The sequence below is a fragment of the Musca autumnalis genome, unplaced genomic scaffold (assembly GCF_047663935.1).
Source record: "Musca autumnalis isolate F117 unplaced genomic scaffold, ASM4766393v1 scaffold_1, whole genome shotgun sequence".
Classification (NCBI taxonomy): domain Eukaryota; kingdom Metazoa; phylum Arthropoda; class Insecta; order Diptera; family Muscidae; genus Musca; species Musca autumnalis.
Genome location: NW_027411644.1, coordinates 222,076,379 through 222,093,146, shown reverse-complemented (window position 1 = coordinate 222,093,146; position 16,768 = coordinate 222,076,379). Strand labels below are relative to the sequence as shown.

At 34.4% G+C, this 16,768-nt stretch overlaps 1 protein-coding gene and 1 long non-coding RNA gene across 10 annotated transcripts in view; both read right to left on the bottom strand.

Annotated features, from left to right (window-relative positions):
- Positions 1-11,476, bottom strand: part of 5-HT7 (5-hydroxytryptamine receptor 7) — a 554,635-nt gene extending 543,159 nt beyond the window's left edge. For 7 of the 8 annotated variants that reach the window (XM_073960262.1, XM_073960264.1, XM_073960267.1 and 4 more), the window contains exon 1: positions 9,668-11,440. The gene's annotated coding sequence lies outside the window, so the exon portion shown is untranslated. Of the gene's footprint in view, positions 1-9,667 lie in introns of all 8 variants that reach the window. The other variant, XM_073960261.1, reaches the window with a different exon arrangement.
- Positions 11,477-16,105: 4,629 nt separating this feature from the next.
- Positions 16,106-16,523, bottom strand: LOC141391100 (uncharacterized). Of its 2 annotated transcripts, none has more exons than XR_012409557.1 (3): positions 16,432-16,523; positions 16,309-16,362; positions 16,106-16,245 (listed from the first exon to the last, which is right to left on the bottom strand). It is a non-coding gene; the product is annotated as an uncharacterized lncRNA (long non-coding RNA). The 2 variants fall into 2 exon arrangements; XR_012409558.1 differs by having other exon boundaries at positions 16,309-16,386; positions 16,432-16,521.
- Between the last annotated feature and the right edge of the window lie 245 nt (positions 16,524-16,768).

The window sequence follows — 16,768 nt, the reverse complement described above, 5'->3', positions numbered from 1 at the left end:
ACAAAAGTTCGAAAATGTTCGGAAAATTTGTGTTCACGATAACTCTTGAAGGGAGTAACCGATTTGGTGCATGCTTTGCCCATCGTGAAATGTGTACCATACTTGGGTAAGGTTTCAATATGGACCCAATCGATCTACTCCTTCGGTTACCTCCCACACAAAATTTCGGAAAAGTTCAGTTTAGGGCCATCTCCCAAATCGCTTTGATTTTAGTTTTAGCAACTTTTATTCACTGCCCTCCATACAACGGTACAAGTTTCATCAGGGGCAAGTCCATACTTCCTGAGAAAATAGCCTGAAAGTTGCAAAAACCCCCTATGACGCCGTGTGAGGTGGTTGGAGCGCAAGATAACTCTCGAACGGATTTGCAAATTCGGTCCAAAATTTGGCCTTAGTAATATTTTGTCCAAAAATAGTTTGAGTTTGAAGATAAGCCATATCGGTCCAATCCATCAGGTACCTCCCCCACAAAAGTTCAAAAATGTGCGGAAAAATTGTTCGTACGGTAAATCTTGAAGGGAGTGGCCGAATTGGTCTATACTTTACACATCCTAATATATCTACCAGATATAGATCAGGTTCAAATATGGACTATATTTGTCCATTCCATCCGGTACCTCCCACACAAAATTTCGGATAAGTTCACTTTAAGGCCTGATATCGAATCATTTTGATTTTTGTTCAAGCAACTTGCATTCGCTGCCTCAATTACGATGGTAAACGTTTTTTAGGGGCAAGTCCATACTTCTTGAGCAAACAGCCCGAATGGTGTAAAAACCCCTATGGCACCATATGTTGTGACTGGAGATCCACTTCCATAACGGTCAATGTCGATCCATTCCTTTTAGTATCTCCTCCGCAAAACTTTTGATCCTTAATCCCAATCAACATTTTTGTCGGTTGAAACGCCCAAAATTTTTAAAACCCCCTAAATACATACGTATTTTGGGAAAAAAAATGTTTCAATATACACAGGCTGAGGGTATATCTCTGTCGGCAATGCCGACTGATACTTTTTTACTTGTTTCATATGTAGGCTACTTTGCTGGTATATGCCCTCAAGGAAGTAAAATATGGACCAAATTTTTAATTTTTATACTTTACATACAGAAGTAATGGTCCATTTAACCCCCTAGATAATATGAGATCATCATCCAAAATCGTAGGTATATTCTTCGACCTAAACTCTTACATCGTGCTAAATCTCCGACGAATATTTCGCGGTGTTACAGGAATTTTTCCCAAAACAAACTTATAATAAATACCCTTTCCACATAGTAGTGTAGGGTTTAAAAATAAAAAATTTGAAAATTTATTGCTATATAACTACATATGTAACTTCATGCCCCAACCATTTGTTTTAAATATCACTTACATCCTCCCCTATCAATAAAAATAAACTTTGATTAGTTTTATTACGATTTAATTTAACAATTAAACAAATATGAAATCAGGTTTTTAGCAACAATTTTGTTAAAATCTGATGCATCAAAATTACTTGCACTTCACAGTGAATAACTGAGTGAATATTTACAACAAGAAAAAAGTAAAAACAAAATTTTATTCAGCAGAGTGTCTGTAATCGATGCAATGGAAAACATTTCCAAATTTTATACTTTGATTTTTTGACTTTCGCACTGCTAGATCAATGGTTTCGACTAGTGTGTGTATGTCCTTACTGGTTTTTATTGTCAAACACTGAAAGTATATTTCTGTCGGTAAATCACACATATAATTTCTTATTTCTTCACATTAACTACTTATAATTGACTTATCTAATAGTTCAACAAAGTATGAATACAATCGCATGTGTAATTTACAAGCTTTACCTTTGACATACACCCCAATTATATAATTGTACTGAGTATTAGTAAGCTACATAAATATACGCTTTGTATGACCAACAGTATTCTATTCATAGGAAAATTATAATCTGACATATGGCCCCAATTACATATAACCCCACAATTCGAAATTGTAAATCTATTTTCCAAGAAAGTGAACAGGGAAATATGGCATTATTGGTAATTAAGTCATATAAAATCTCAATTATATAATTAATAACATTTGAACATGAATGTAGATTTTATGAAGTGTTAACGATGATAATTAAAATCAACAGCGTTTTATAGTAATAACAAAGCGTGTAAAATAACCCAAAGCCAGTTGAATGACGTTGTAACTTTTTTACAAAAATGTGAGTAATAGCTAATAGAATAGATTAGATGATTCTTTTTTTCTCTAACAAGCTCTCTAAATCTGCTGCTACATTTTATTTGGAATTTCTTTAAGATTTATTTAATTAAAAACCATTCTTGACAGTAAAATGTTAATTGGTGAAGAGTTATTCAATCTGTCAACATTTCTCCACTCTATTGTTTTGCAGATTAGCTTTCCTCTCAAGTTTTTGGTTTTATTTTTTTCATTTATATACCATCCACTAAACTTCTCAATGATATATATTTTTTTAATTAATTAAATAATACATAATACTAATGTCCACTTATATGAAATTATAGCCCATTGTCACATTTCTTACGTCACACAGAAATATTCTCAACAGTCATTTTGGTGTCTTTGTTTGTTGTTGGTTTGTTGTCCATTCGTTTCGTTTGTTTATCACGACCAATAAGATAAGAGTCCCGTCCGGCATACTCTGGGTACAACGCCGACAGATAGAAACAACAAACCAACCGTATGAAACCGAAACAAAGGCGATAAAGCGAAGGCTTTTATCAAACATCTTCTATCAAACAATAACAACAACAACAAACTACTAAAAGAAAAACAAATACTCACTGCAAAAGCCCTACCAAAACATGAAACGAACGAAGAAAAAAAAAACGAAATAATTTAAGCAAATAAATAAAAACTAAGTGAAGCCACAAATTTGATTAATGTGCGTACAAAAGTACTTAGGGATGACAGTTCTAAATACAGCTGAACTTTAGAGTATTTTCGGAAGGGTATTTTAATCGTCACGTGTTCTGATATTGAGTTTAATAGATGACCATTCATTCATAAGTCAGTTTGAAAATATTTTGCACTCATAGTAAAAAAGCAAGACAATGATTGTAACAGTTTTGATTAAATTATTGTAAATTTCCAGACAAACTGTCTGCCCATAATTAGGTCAGATATGAATATAAAAATGTATATATATAAAAACGCAAAATATTCTGAGGTTACTGTATTGAATGAAAAAGGTCTATACAGTGGAAGTTGCGTTTATTTCCATGGAATCGAATATTGAATGCCTTCGAACATGGAGACATTTTTAAAAAGGGGGGCTCAAAGTGCTTTTTATACCCTCAGCATTTATGCTAACGAGGGTATATACAGTTTCATACGGGCAAAATGTGCCTCATAATGTATGTATGTTTGGACGAAATGTGTTTCAGACAATTTGGAGTTGATTTAGCCATGTCCGTCTGTTTGTCTGTATGTATGGCACGATAACTCTTAAAGGAAGTAACCTTGCACATCCTGAAATTTCTACAAAATTTGGATGAGGTTCCAATATGGACTCAATCGTTCCACGCCTTCGGGTACCTCACACACAAAATTTCGAATAAGTTCACTTTAGGACATGCTCTCGACTCGCTTTGATTTTTGTTATAATAACTTGTATTCAGTGCCCCCCATATGACGGTACAATATTCATCAGGGGCAAGTCCATACTTCCTGAAAAATAGCCTGAAATGTGAAAAAAAACCCTATATCACCGTGTGTAGTGGTTGGAGCGCGTGATAACTTTCAAACGATTCGGTCTAAAATTTGGCCTTCGTAATATACATATACGAACATAAGTTCGACATAGCCCCAACAAAAGTTAAAACATGTTCGAAAAAAAATGTGCTCCGATTTGGTCCATACTGTACACATCCTAATATATCTACCAGATATATTACAGGTTAAAATATGGTCTATATTCGTCCACTCCTTCACACAAAATTTCGGATGAGATCACTTTAAGACCTGCTCTCGAATCTCTTTGATTTTTATTGAAGCAACTTACATTCGCTAGCTCAATTACGACGGTACAATTTTTTCCAGGGGCAAATCCATACTTCTTAAGAAAAAAACACGAAATGTCTAAAAACCCCCTATAGCACCATATGTAGTGGATGGATAGCACGATAACTCTCGAACTTATCAACCGATTTGGTCCATAAATTGCCTTCGTCATATTTTGTCCAAACTTAGTTTTAGTTCGAAGATGGGCAATACCGGCCCACAACTTCTAGTACTTCCCCCAATATTTAAAAAAATATCACCAAAATTTTAGGAAAGATATGTCTTGAACGGGGCAACCAGATTTTGTTTATCTCGGCCCGTATCGGTCCTCTCCTTTAGGGTCTGTTCGAAGATCCTTTGTAAATGTATACCGATGCTGTGATATTATGTTTTGGTAGACAAGTCCATGCTTCCCGGCATTCTGGTCCAAAAGTTATACCCACTGAAATGACTAGGGGTCCACTCAATACATTCGATCTGTCCGTTGATGAAAGTTTCAATTCACATAGGCTGAGGTATATCTCTGTCAACAAAGCCGACGGATAGTTTTTTACTTGTTTTAAATAAAAAATCTTTAATTATCACCAAATGGCTATTTGCTAATAAAAACCGAATATTTTTTTTTTAAATTAAAAAGAAAACAAGAAATAACAAAATTTTACGACTTTTTGCTGAGGAGAGTATATAAACGGTAATAAAAACTATTAAAATATATATGTCTATTTATATATAATTTGCCATGAAGTGGTTTTCAATTCATCCTCAAAACCATCAGCCAATCTAATTGTCAATATAGATGTAAATATAGATCGTATTGCAAAATAGTTTTCCAAACAGGTCGACAAAAGGTCACAAAACAATGCAATATATTACAACAAACAAGTAAGCAAAGGCTATAGTCGGACGGGCCGACCATGTGATACCCTATACCACAACCTTCAGGAATTAGCTATGTGCAACCGCCTTGCACGCTGAATGTCCGGTTTCGATTCCCCGGCCTGGCCACATCAAATTTTCAACGGCGGCAAAATACCCCTTACCAAGTTTAGAGATATGTCCTGAGTATTTCAACCATGAAAAATTTGCATGCAAACAAATTTATAAATCCCAAAATTATTCATATTCAATTACACACCAAAGAAGATAGTATAAGTCAGCTGCGCTAACGGTGATATACCCTCAAAATCTGACAAAAAAAGGAACAAAAACAATAATTATGACGTATAAAAAAATATATAGATTTTGTATCAGGAGTTTGCTTCAAAATACGAGGAATCTGTAGGTATCGTAATGTAAGGCTACACCAAATCAATTTTAGTAAGCTAACTTCTCACGGTGTGCCTTAACCAAATTTAAATGGAAGGTGCTTACACCTGGGAAGTTTTTGCAGATACTGAAACTACAATGCTCATAGATGAGAAATATCAAGAAACAAAAAAAATTGCCGGAGGTATTTTCAAATAAATCGATTTAAGTTCACAATTTTAGGGGTTCTTTAGGTTTTCACGATTTTGCTTGGAAACCGCGATTCCTTTGTAAATGGGCCTAAAGAAATCTTTATGATATTTGTCGTAGGTTTCACCGTTTTTGAGATATAGAAGTTGAAATTGAGACAATGCACTGACTGTATCGCCTCCTTATAAAACAGTAGCATGCTCAGTGCGCCTTAACTAACTTTTGATGAAAACCGCTTACACATGGGAAGATGTCGCGGATTCTGAAACAGCAATGTTCATAGATAAGAAAAATAAAAAACAGAAAAAATCGCTGGAGGGATTTTTAAATAAATCGCGATCAAAATTCACAATTTTGGGGATTTTTTAGGTTTTCACGATTTTGCTTGGAAACTGCAAGTCGTATCGAAATGAGTCTAAAGAAAATGCTGTAGCTGTGAATATTATCTAGAAGACTGACCTTTCGTAGGTTTTACCATTTTTGAGATATAGAAGTTCAGTTAAAATTTCTAGGTTTTTATCTTAAGTCTTCAAGATTTTGCTTGGAAACCGCAAGTCATATCAAAATGGGACTAAAGAAAATGTTGAAGCTGTGAAAATTCTCTACAAGATTGAATGATTTATTTTTTCCTAGGTTGTGCCATTTTCAAGATATATAAGTTTAATTTGGGAAATTGCAGTAATGACTTTGTTTTATAAGGAGGCGATACAGTCAGTTCATTGTCTCAATTTGAACTTCTATATCTCAAAAACGGTAAAACCTACGAAAATATCATAAAGATCAATCTTGTGGAGAATTTTCACAGCAACAACTTTTTCTTTACGCCCATTTACAAAGGACTCGCGGTTTCCAAGCAAGACGTGAAAACCTAAAGAACCCCGAAAAATGTGAAATTAAATCGCGATTTATTTGAAAATCCCTTCGGCGATTTTTTTGTTTCTTGATATTTCTCATCTATGAGCATTGTAGTTTCAGTATCTGCAAAAACTTCGCAGGTGTAAGCACCTTCCATTAAAATTTGGTTAAGGCACGCCGTGTTCTGATTTTAGAAAAAGTTTGAGAATTATTTTTTGAAAATGTTGGACCAATATCTCAGTAAGTATGGATTTATTCCGGAAAAATCGTACCGTTGCAATAGGGACCGTGAAAAAGAACCTTCTTCAAAAAATTCAATTAGATTCGAGACAGGTCCTCAAACTGCACTTTTCCCAAATTTTGTGTGGGAGGTACTCGTAGGACATGACTGGATGAAATAATAGGATGTGCAAAGTTTATATATAATTGTTCCACAAACATCCCATACGGGACAAGGGAGACTTCTCTCATACCAATGAGTGCACCCCGATTCATATTAGCTCAATGATAAGGGACCTACTGTTTATTGCCGAGTCCGAACGGCGTGTCCTAAGACACCATTTGCAGAGAAGTTTTACACGGCTGAAATACTCAGGAAATGTCGCCAACATTACTGAGAGGTATTTTGCCACCGTTGAAATTTTTGATGTTGCCTGGCCGGGGAATCGTACCCACGACATTTAGTGTGCAAGGCGGGTGTGCATACCATTGCACCACGGTGCAAAGTTTGGACCAATTAGAAAATTCCCATAATCTCAGGAAGTATGGAATTGCCATTGCAATTGTACCATCGTAAAGGGGACCGCAAGGACAATCTGCAGAAAAATTCAAAACGATTCGAGAGGACTCTTAAATTTCACTTTTCCGAGGTACTCGAAGGTGTGGACCGATATAGTCTTACCCGATCTATATCTGGAAGGAATAATAATATATGGAAACTTTGGGCCAAATCGATTAGTCACTTCGTCAGTTATCGTTCACACAATTTTTCAGACAAATTTTGTACTTTTGTGGTGGAGTTGCCCAAGGCAGTGAACCGATATAACCTATATTCGAAATTAACTAAGTTTGGGCAAAATATTACGAAGTGTAAAATTTGGTTCGAATCGGTTGATCCGTTCGGGAGTTATCGTGCGCACCAGCCAGCTATACAGTAAGAGAGACAGATGAACGGACAGGGCTAAATCGACTCCAAATTGTCTGAAGCGAAGTTCGTCCAAACATACTTGGGGTCTAAAACCATTATTTCGATGAGGCACATCTTTCGTCGTATTTTGAATATATAGGCTGAGGGTATAAAATAGTTGTTGAAGCGACCCCATGCTGCAATATTTGTATAAAAAATCCAATTGGTCAACTGAACTGAAAAATTCTCTGTCATGATAGAGACAATTTGTAAGGTGGGAGGAAATTGTGGTTCTCTACACTAAACCCATTATATATCAGGCATTATGTGCGTTATCTAGCAGACACATTATTGCAATTTGCATCAGGGGAAATGTCAGTAGTTATTTTTCCATATGTAAGCTACTTTACCGGTATATGCCCTCCAGGAATTAAAATATGGACCAAAAACACAATTTGTATATTTTTCATACAAAAGTAATGGTCTATGCCAAACGCTAAATAATATCAGATCATCATGCAAAATTATAGGCAATTTTTTAACCTAAACTCTTACCTACTGCAGAATTTCGTGACTATTGAGCTGTAATTGCGACCTCTAGTGTGTTTATGAAAACACTAAAAACAAAAAACTGGTTATATTAGGTTGCAACTCTGTTATCTGACCACGAACATCAACATGATTGACATCAATGAAAAGGTCAAAAGATGGTCTCTTCCAGGAGTAAAGATATAAACTGTATATTAAAAATTTTCACAATTTTCACACAAAAGTTATGGTCCATTTAACCCTCTAAATATTATCTGATCGCCATCTCAAATTGCAAGCTTCTTCTTTGTCATATACTCGTACCTTATTTAATTGATCGGACTATTATTGCGACCTACAGAGCCGTTACAAAATTGGATAAATATTATGGTTTTGGTCCATTTCACCCGCTAAATATTTCACGATCATCACCAATAAAAATAGGTATCTATTCTGGTCTGAACCCGACCTCCATAAAAAATTTCGTGACGATCGGTCGGTAATTGCGGCCTGGAGTTTGATTACAATTTATAATGGACAGACAGAGGGACGGACGGACGTACACATATCTCAAAATCGAGTTATTTCGTGAGATACATATGAAGATTGGTATACCACATTGGGGGTCTCCGACAAATATTTTGTCGAATGAATTTTTAACAAAACAAACTTATAATACCCCAGCAAAAAAAGTCATTACTAAGTAATGACTTTATTCAGTAAAATTTGGCTGTAGTAACTACTTACAAATATACCGTAAAAGTCATTATTTTTACATGGGGATGTCATAGGGCGGAAGTACTTCCTTAAATACGTTTTTTAAGTACATACTTAACCACATACCGGCAGTCGAAAAGAAGCTAAAAAGCATAGTTCTATTTTTAGAAAAAATTGAGGTGAAATTATATTCAAATTCAACACTACACATTTTTTGTTTTTTTCTTTTTCATTCGATACATGCTAGTTTTGAACACACGAACTTCTGATTTGTAGTCAAACACACTACACACTAGGCCACTTGCTCGAACAGCAAGGGTTGGTTAAACTCATCCATGTACATCAACATGTTTTTGTAATTTTGTAAACAAAAAACACACATGCCGACGCTGAGCTTTGAACACACAACTCTAGAATTTGTAGTCGGACACACTAGCTCTGTGCCACCATACTCATTACTTAGTAAGTAAGTAGTAAGTAAGGATGTAACTAGTTATGTGTTAACTGTTATATATGTACTGTGTGATAATGCGGAGGGTAATGAGTACTCATTACCTGGTAATGCAGAAAGTAATGACATGTGCCTACCAAATTTTTGCTGGGACCCTTTCCACATAGTGGTGTAAGGTATAAAAATGGTTTAAGTAGATTAGATGTGCCCTTTCATATGAGAATAAGATCTATTACTTCTTAGTTTATTCGGTTTTAGTTTTCTTAAAGTTGATGAATATATATACATTTTTTTGCTGCACATCTGGAGTAACCCCTGAAATATAAAGCATTACTAAACAACTTCGAAATCAAAAAAAGGATCCAGTGAAAATCTTTTATTATCAACAGTTTCTTTAATCACAATTATTCTTTGAAAATTAAATCAAACTTAAATACACAGCATTTTCTAAAAAAATGTCTAGAATATCCAACACAAAATGTCATGTATAAAATAATGCATAACATGTTCGCACTTACCTAATTTATACACCGATAACTACATATCCAAAAATGATATGGCCTATTTAGCCTACATTTATGATGATTATTATGACGACAACGACAAATATCTGTAGTAAGTAATGCTGATGTTCCAACAATGAAGACGATGACGTCCAACAAATAAACAGACGTATGTTGGTGGTGATAAGATTGAGGCTACGCGGAAGATTGTTGTTTGAAATGTTATTATTGTATGGCTCTTAAAACACTTGTATTTAATGTGTAATTATTTGCTTTGATTTGTTGGGGTAGGAATGCAAAAAAATAAAACAAAAATAAAAAACACAATTCTGTGAAATATTCACGTGAGCCAAAGGGAACCAGAGGTTTGTTTTATTTGCAAAATATTGGTGATGCTTTCTTTAAAGGGATTTGTTTACAAATATGCTTTTTGGTTTGTTTCCATTTGTCAGCTTTGTTTATTCACTACTAAATGGTGGCAAATTAACTTTTCACAACGAAGAAAAAACACTTTTATACAAATTACAAGGTAAGATAAATATTATAAATTATTTTTTCATATGAGTTGACACATTTTCATATATTTTTTTTCTTCTGGCAAGCTAAATGGAAATGAATTACAGCCACACACGCTCTCTTTTTTTCCTTTGTTATTTATAACTATTTTTGTTTACTTTATTTGCTGTGGACAAAATGGTTAGACATTCACTTGAATAAAGATATTTTTCTACAAATTATTTTGTTGTTGTTGTCGGTTTTTTCTTTCTTTCATAAATCATCTAACTTGCACTTAGACTTAAAGGTCAGACACTTACAAACACTTGTATATGCTGAGGTTGGGGTTTTTCTTATTCACTATATACATATGTAGTAGTTGCTGTTTGTAAATTACAATTATTTGTAAAGGTGGGATGTGTTTCCTTTTTTAGGTTTGCGATATATATTTTTTTTCTTTTTATTTATTTGAATTTTCTTTCGGCTTTAGTTTTATCATTTCATTAAAAATTGCTTCCATTAAAATATTTTTGTTGTATGTTTTGTTTTTCGTTTTGTCAGTTATTTAGATAACACTAATTAATCATGACATTTGGCTTTTGTTATTATTAAAAATTTTAATTTATGCCTCAAACGCACACAATTTATTATTTTCCTCATTGGTCACCCAATTTGTTTTGTTCACTTATCATATTTTGTTTTCTTGCTTTTTTGGCATAGCATTCAATTTAAACATTTATTTTCAATTATTTTGCTTGACGTTTATGGCAAACTAATTAATATTTTTGGTTTGTTTAAGAAAAGCATATATGTTTCCCCTTTTAACTTACTTAAAAATAAGTTATTTACATTTTTTCTATATTTTTATAATTAATTTTCCACAAATAAACATTTGAATTTTCAATATTTTCTCCAATTTACAACTTTAATTTTATTCCGCTTCAATTCCACAACACTTTGCTGGTTATCTCGTTTTCATTTAATTTCTCTTTAACATTGAAATTTTTTGGCCAATAGTTTGGCGGAGTTAACGTTTTCTACAAGAACCGCATGAAAGGAAGTACGAAAAACCCCTTCTTTCACTGTAATACATGTGTGTGCGTGTACATTGGCGTGTGTGTGTGTGCGTGCGTATGGGAAATTTAAAACATCAGCTAAAGAAGTGTAACACTGGATGATGTTTTTGTTGTAGGAGAGAAAAACACAACAAACACAAATTTTAAAACGAATTCTGCATATCCGCTTTACAATTGTATTTCTTCACGCGCGCACGATAGAAATTTAACTGGAACCTTTCACTCGGTTGGTTCTTTGGCTGGCGCTATACACAACAAACGAGCAGTTCACACAGCAGCAGTGGCGGCGGCAGAAGAAATGCTGCCATGTCGACTGTAAACAGTAGCAGTCAGTGTTAACAGTATCTATGTATCAGTAGTGGCCAGAGAACATTACATTCGTTACACGAACATTGTATGTTAACACACTGCTAATGGTAATATGGCCATTCGTTTTTCTTGTTTGGCGCCACACTCGTATACAAGAAAGGTAAACGATGTTGACGTCAACTGCGATGTCAACGTCAAAGAAAAAGTCAATTGCTTCACATAAATTCAAAACAGAATCAGAGACAAACAAATTGTGAGAAAGAAGTATGTAGAGAATGAGAGAGTTCGCAAAAGAGAGAGTGAGAAACTTATGTGAACATTGTTTTGATTTAATATTTCCCCTATTAACAGCTTTCTTTCTCTCCCTCGTAAATATACCGCAACTAGTTCTCTCCCAGTTTTTCGTGGAGAAAACTAAACGATGTCGCGAATCTCTCCGCTAGTGGTCAACTAAAATGTTGTTGTTTACCTAACAACAGGTCGTATGAGTTATGCCAAATAATAAACATGAAATGTAATTGTGCATACGCCAGCTAGTCAACCCTTATTAAATGTGAGGGAGGAAATTTCATTGGCCAGTGTGTCAGTGGGTTTGTGTAACATCGTTGTTTAGGGTTACCAATATTATTAAATACATACTGTTGTAGTTTTATTCAATAAGTATTTTATTTACTTACACTGTGTGTAATTTTTTGAGTCATGTTTTATTAACCATATGCTGACTCCACAGTGTGATAGAACACAAGAAAAGAGAAGACACGTGTCTTGTCGTTTTTCCCTATCTCATCACCATTCGCGGTTATAGACCTCCAAAGGTTTGAGGCTTTTTGTAAAAATGGGTCATTTTGTCACGACTATATCTTATCTCAGAGGCAAAGTTGTAGCTCTTGTCTTAAAGAACAAAAATTGTGAACATATATAATCCATCAAACTTCATCTGCAAGGTCAAAATCGCCATGGTCAAGTTTCTTTTAAAATTTTTTGTCAAGTTTTGTTATACAGCTATCAAACCGATCAAATTTGAAGCAAATAACCAACTACAAAAATGTACCTCAGATCTCAATAAACATCTTTCTAGAATATACGAAAACGGTTGTTAATGGTCAAAATAGCAAAACAATTACTCTTTTCTCGCCTTCTGCTCCATAGATACTAAACCGTTCAAAATTCAAGAAAACAATCAACCACAATATTGTAGCAAAGGCATCAATAAACAACTTCCTGGAACATACGAAATGTCTATGAACGGTTCTTAATGGTAAAAACAGCAAAAATCTTTTGAAAATATCCAATTTTTATACTTTTTTCTCCGACTCTGGTCGGTTTATGAGATACGAAAAAACAGCGAGACACATGTCCTCTCTTTTTTGGTCTTCTATCATGCTGCGGTGTCAGAATATGGTTAATAATTTTCGTGTTGCATAGTGTTATTTCCTAATTAAATAGGCTCACAATGAAATAAAGCAGATATACAAAAAGCTAACAACTTGCATTAAGGGGTTATCCCTAGTTGTGGAAACCAAAACACTAATTTTTCATGATTTTTTTTATTTTAAAGAGCACATAATATACTGCTTTTGGAAGTTTTGTTGTTGAAAAATATTGCATAGTCTTGCGTTTTGCGGTGCCAACGATAGCTCGAAAACGGATGCGCTGATCTTCGCATATTTTCGTGGGGGTTTCAGGAACATAATAATCTTGTCTTTAAGCCAAACAGAATTTTAAAAAATGTATTTAAAAAAACATGAACTATCAAAATAAAAATTTCGATTTTAACGAACAAAAGACCGTTTTATTGTCAAAAAAAAAACCGGACAAATTTTTTCTCAGTATTTAATCTCTCTTTTTCAGTATTTAATAAGCTCACCAAACTATATGGAGAAAACGGTTTTCGTTAAACTTACTTGGGGTCTAAAAAACTAAAACATTACATCGATGAGTAATTTTAGATCGTATCAATGAGTATATATCGTTGTTAGCTTAAATATAAAAAGGAAAAATATGAACCGGCAAACATGTATTGAGAAGAACAATTTCTATCGGAATTGACAATAAAGTGGAAGCTTGTTACATCAGTTGCCTCAAATTACTCAGTCATTGATGCAATACTCCCTCACTTAGCACTTAGTTTGAGTTCGAAGATGGGCCATATCGGTCCACTCCTTCAAGTACCTCCCCCACAAAAGTTCAAAAATGTTCGGAAAAAAATGTGCGCATGATAACTCTTGAAGGTAGTGACCGATTTTGTCCATACTTTACACATCCTAATTTATCTACCAGATATAGATCAGATTCAAATAAGGACTATTTTTGTCCTCTCCAACGGGTACCTCTCACGCAAACTTTCGGATAAGTTCACTTTAAGACCTGCTTTCGAATCACTTTGAGTTTTGTTGAAGTAACTTGCATTAGTTGCCTGTCGGAAAAGCTGTCTGATACTTTTTTACTTGTTTAAAACATATTTCATACAATACCCAAATTATTCCTATTTAATTTTGATATTATTCACTGCATGGCAACACTAAACATTCACAGACTCCCACTCAAATGTAAACATATTAAATAGTTGCCCTAATATTTTTACTCTCACTACCTGTTCGTGTTCTTGTTAATTGTGAGAACAAACTTTTAAAAGAGAGAACACATTTTCTTAGCATAAAAATAAATATAGCATGCTATATTTGTATTACCTTTTATTAACATTGCTTTCAATTTTGCATTTTAACATTAAAAGTAGTATTTTCATGTCTCATTTTTTAACATTGGAGGATATATAAGGCATTGCACATTTTAATTGTTTTAAAGGTTCACATGATTATTTGCCTGAAAGATAATTGCATGCATACTTGCATTAGCATAGAAATGGACAAATTTTTAACACACGCAGTCTGTTAGAATGGACAACTTTAATGTTTAATTTCAGTAATCAAACTTAAAATGACGGTAGTGCAAATCTATAACTAACTGAAATGTTAAATCTCCCAAAAATCTATACCACGGCACCGAGAGGAAACGGAAATGCAATTAATAGAGTTGGGCAATCTCGTTCAATTGAACGATCCGGATCACTATCTCGTTCAATGGTCACCGGTAATTTCTTTGACAAAACTGCGTATACTTAATTTCACACGTTGGTTTTTATGATGTTACTCATTCGTCTTTGAATGAGAACAGAGATCCGGATCGTTCAATTGAACGAGATTGTCCAACTCTAGCAATTAAACATGAATATGTAAAGTTTCTACCTGCAAAACCTTACGGATGTCCAAAGCTATAATGATGGAATCGTATGAAAGATGTTACTTGTAATAAAACAAGCAAGCAAAGGTTATATTCGGGACGGTGCCGATCATGTCATACCCTACACCACCACTCACCACTTTTCACTGACCAACATTTCTTTAAGGCAGGTACTACAGATATCCCCCACCCTGACCAATAACCAAAATAGTTAAAGTCACGTTATCGAAATTATGGTTTTTATATGTATATGTACATCGGTTACAACAAATTTGTTTGTGAATGTCTCTGCTCTCTTCTGTTGTGTCCACCAATCATTTTAATTGGTAGCTGTAGGATTTTTTGGAGGTCTCAGGCCCTGAAAAAAAATGTATATCATTGTAAAGTCCCGGTCCACACTAGATTGATTTCATTGAAAAAATTGCATGAAATTATGCGTCTGTAGATCGACCTCCATGGTAGAGTAAAATCATAAAATTGCTGTAGTGGGGAATTCGATTTAAGAACACTTAATTTCATGACATTTTTAATGAAATTCACGCTAGTGTGGACCGGGACAAACTGGACCTTTATGACTACCTTCAGTAAATCGTTCAAAATTATCCTCGACCAGCCGTGAAAGAGTGGATGTTATACTTGGAGGAGTTGTCCGATATACCAAGAAGGATGGCTTTGTCTACGACATTACTTATATCGTTATAATCAGTATCACAAGGGCCACTTTCGGTAAACATTTCAAGCGTTCTTCAGACAACAATTGTTATCTTGTCACTTTTGAGGTTGGTATCCGATTTGGACCGCTATAGACCTTCTTGGAACAAATTTTCCGCCAATTCGGATATTAAGTTCGCAAATCATCGTGTTCATCAGCTCTTTTAGTGGGTTCCGGCTGGTTTTGTAATTCATGGAATGGAATTACCCACACAAAAAATGTGGGGTCTAAAATTATTTCTATAAAATGTCACATTTCGTATAAGCCCCATAGAAAGTGTCTTTAAGACAACATTGATGACTCGCGCACGACATTTCCAATTCGTTCACGACTCTTTGCAGACAGCCCTTTGGTATCGTTGACGACATTTTCACACAAGTGTCCCAGTATTCATGCACGACAACTTGGGCGACAGGGTAAGCGAAGTTGTCGTCGACGACAATCTAGATGACTAAAATCCCCGTATTTCGTCGACGACTGTTTCACCGACCCTGTCTTGCTACTAGTCATCGATGACCAAACTAAAGACAATTTCGTTTATGCTGTCGTGTGTCAATTTTTTATTTAATTATAAAATATATAATTTTTACAAAAGAAATTAGTTAAATAATTAATAATACTTAGCCCCCGTATGTTCTGCACTCCACCATTTTCTTTCAGCTTTACCACGCCACCATTTCCACCATTTTCTTCCAGCTTTACCACGCCTTACACTTCTTACCTCAGCCGACCGAAAAGCGACCTCGCTTTATTTTTGGATTCTGCAAAAAGAAATGATTTTTAATGTACATTTTGAATATCCCCTAAATATTCTAAAAGCTTACCATAACCACAGGCGTTGTATTTTACAGTCGCTGGAATTTTCAATGTTCTTCAACCTAAATGCACATATTCAAAAATAACTACAATTAATTTTGAAGTATTTAATTCTATTTATTCTAACTTACCGTTTTCTATATAATTCAGTTTGTATAAATAAAAATTGTTTAATCTGTAACGCGGTTTCAGATTTTTGTGGCTTTATAATTTTACATTTATTACAAATCAAAAATTGTATATTTGAATAAATATGTGTACAATTGTTTCAAAGCACACTTTTGAGCATTTTTCGGTTTGTTGCCAAGACACAATGCAAGACATGGTCATGCAAGTTGTCGTGCATGACAATTTCGGAACATTCGTCAACGAATCGTCGACGAAAATGTCATCGAAGACTCGATTTTCTATTGGGAGGCTGAGGGTATAATAATACATAAAAATTTGATCTATATCGGTACCACAGTT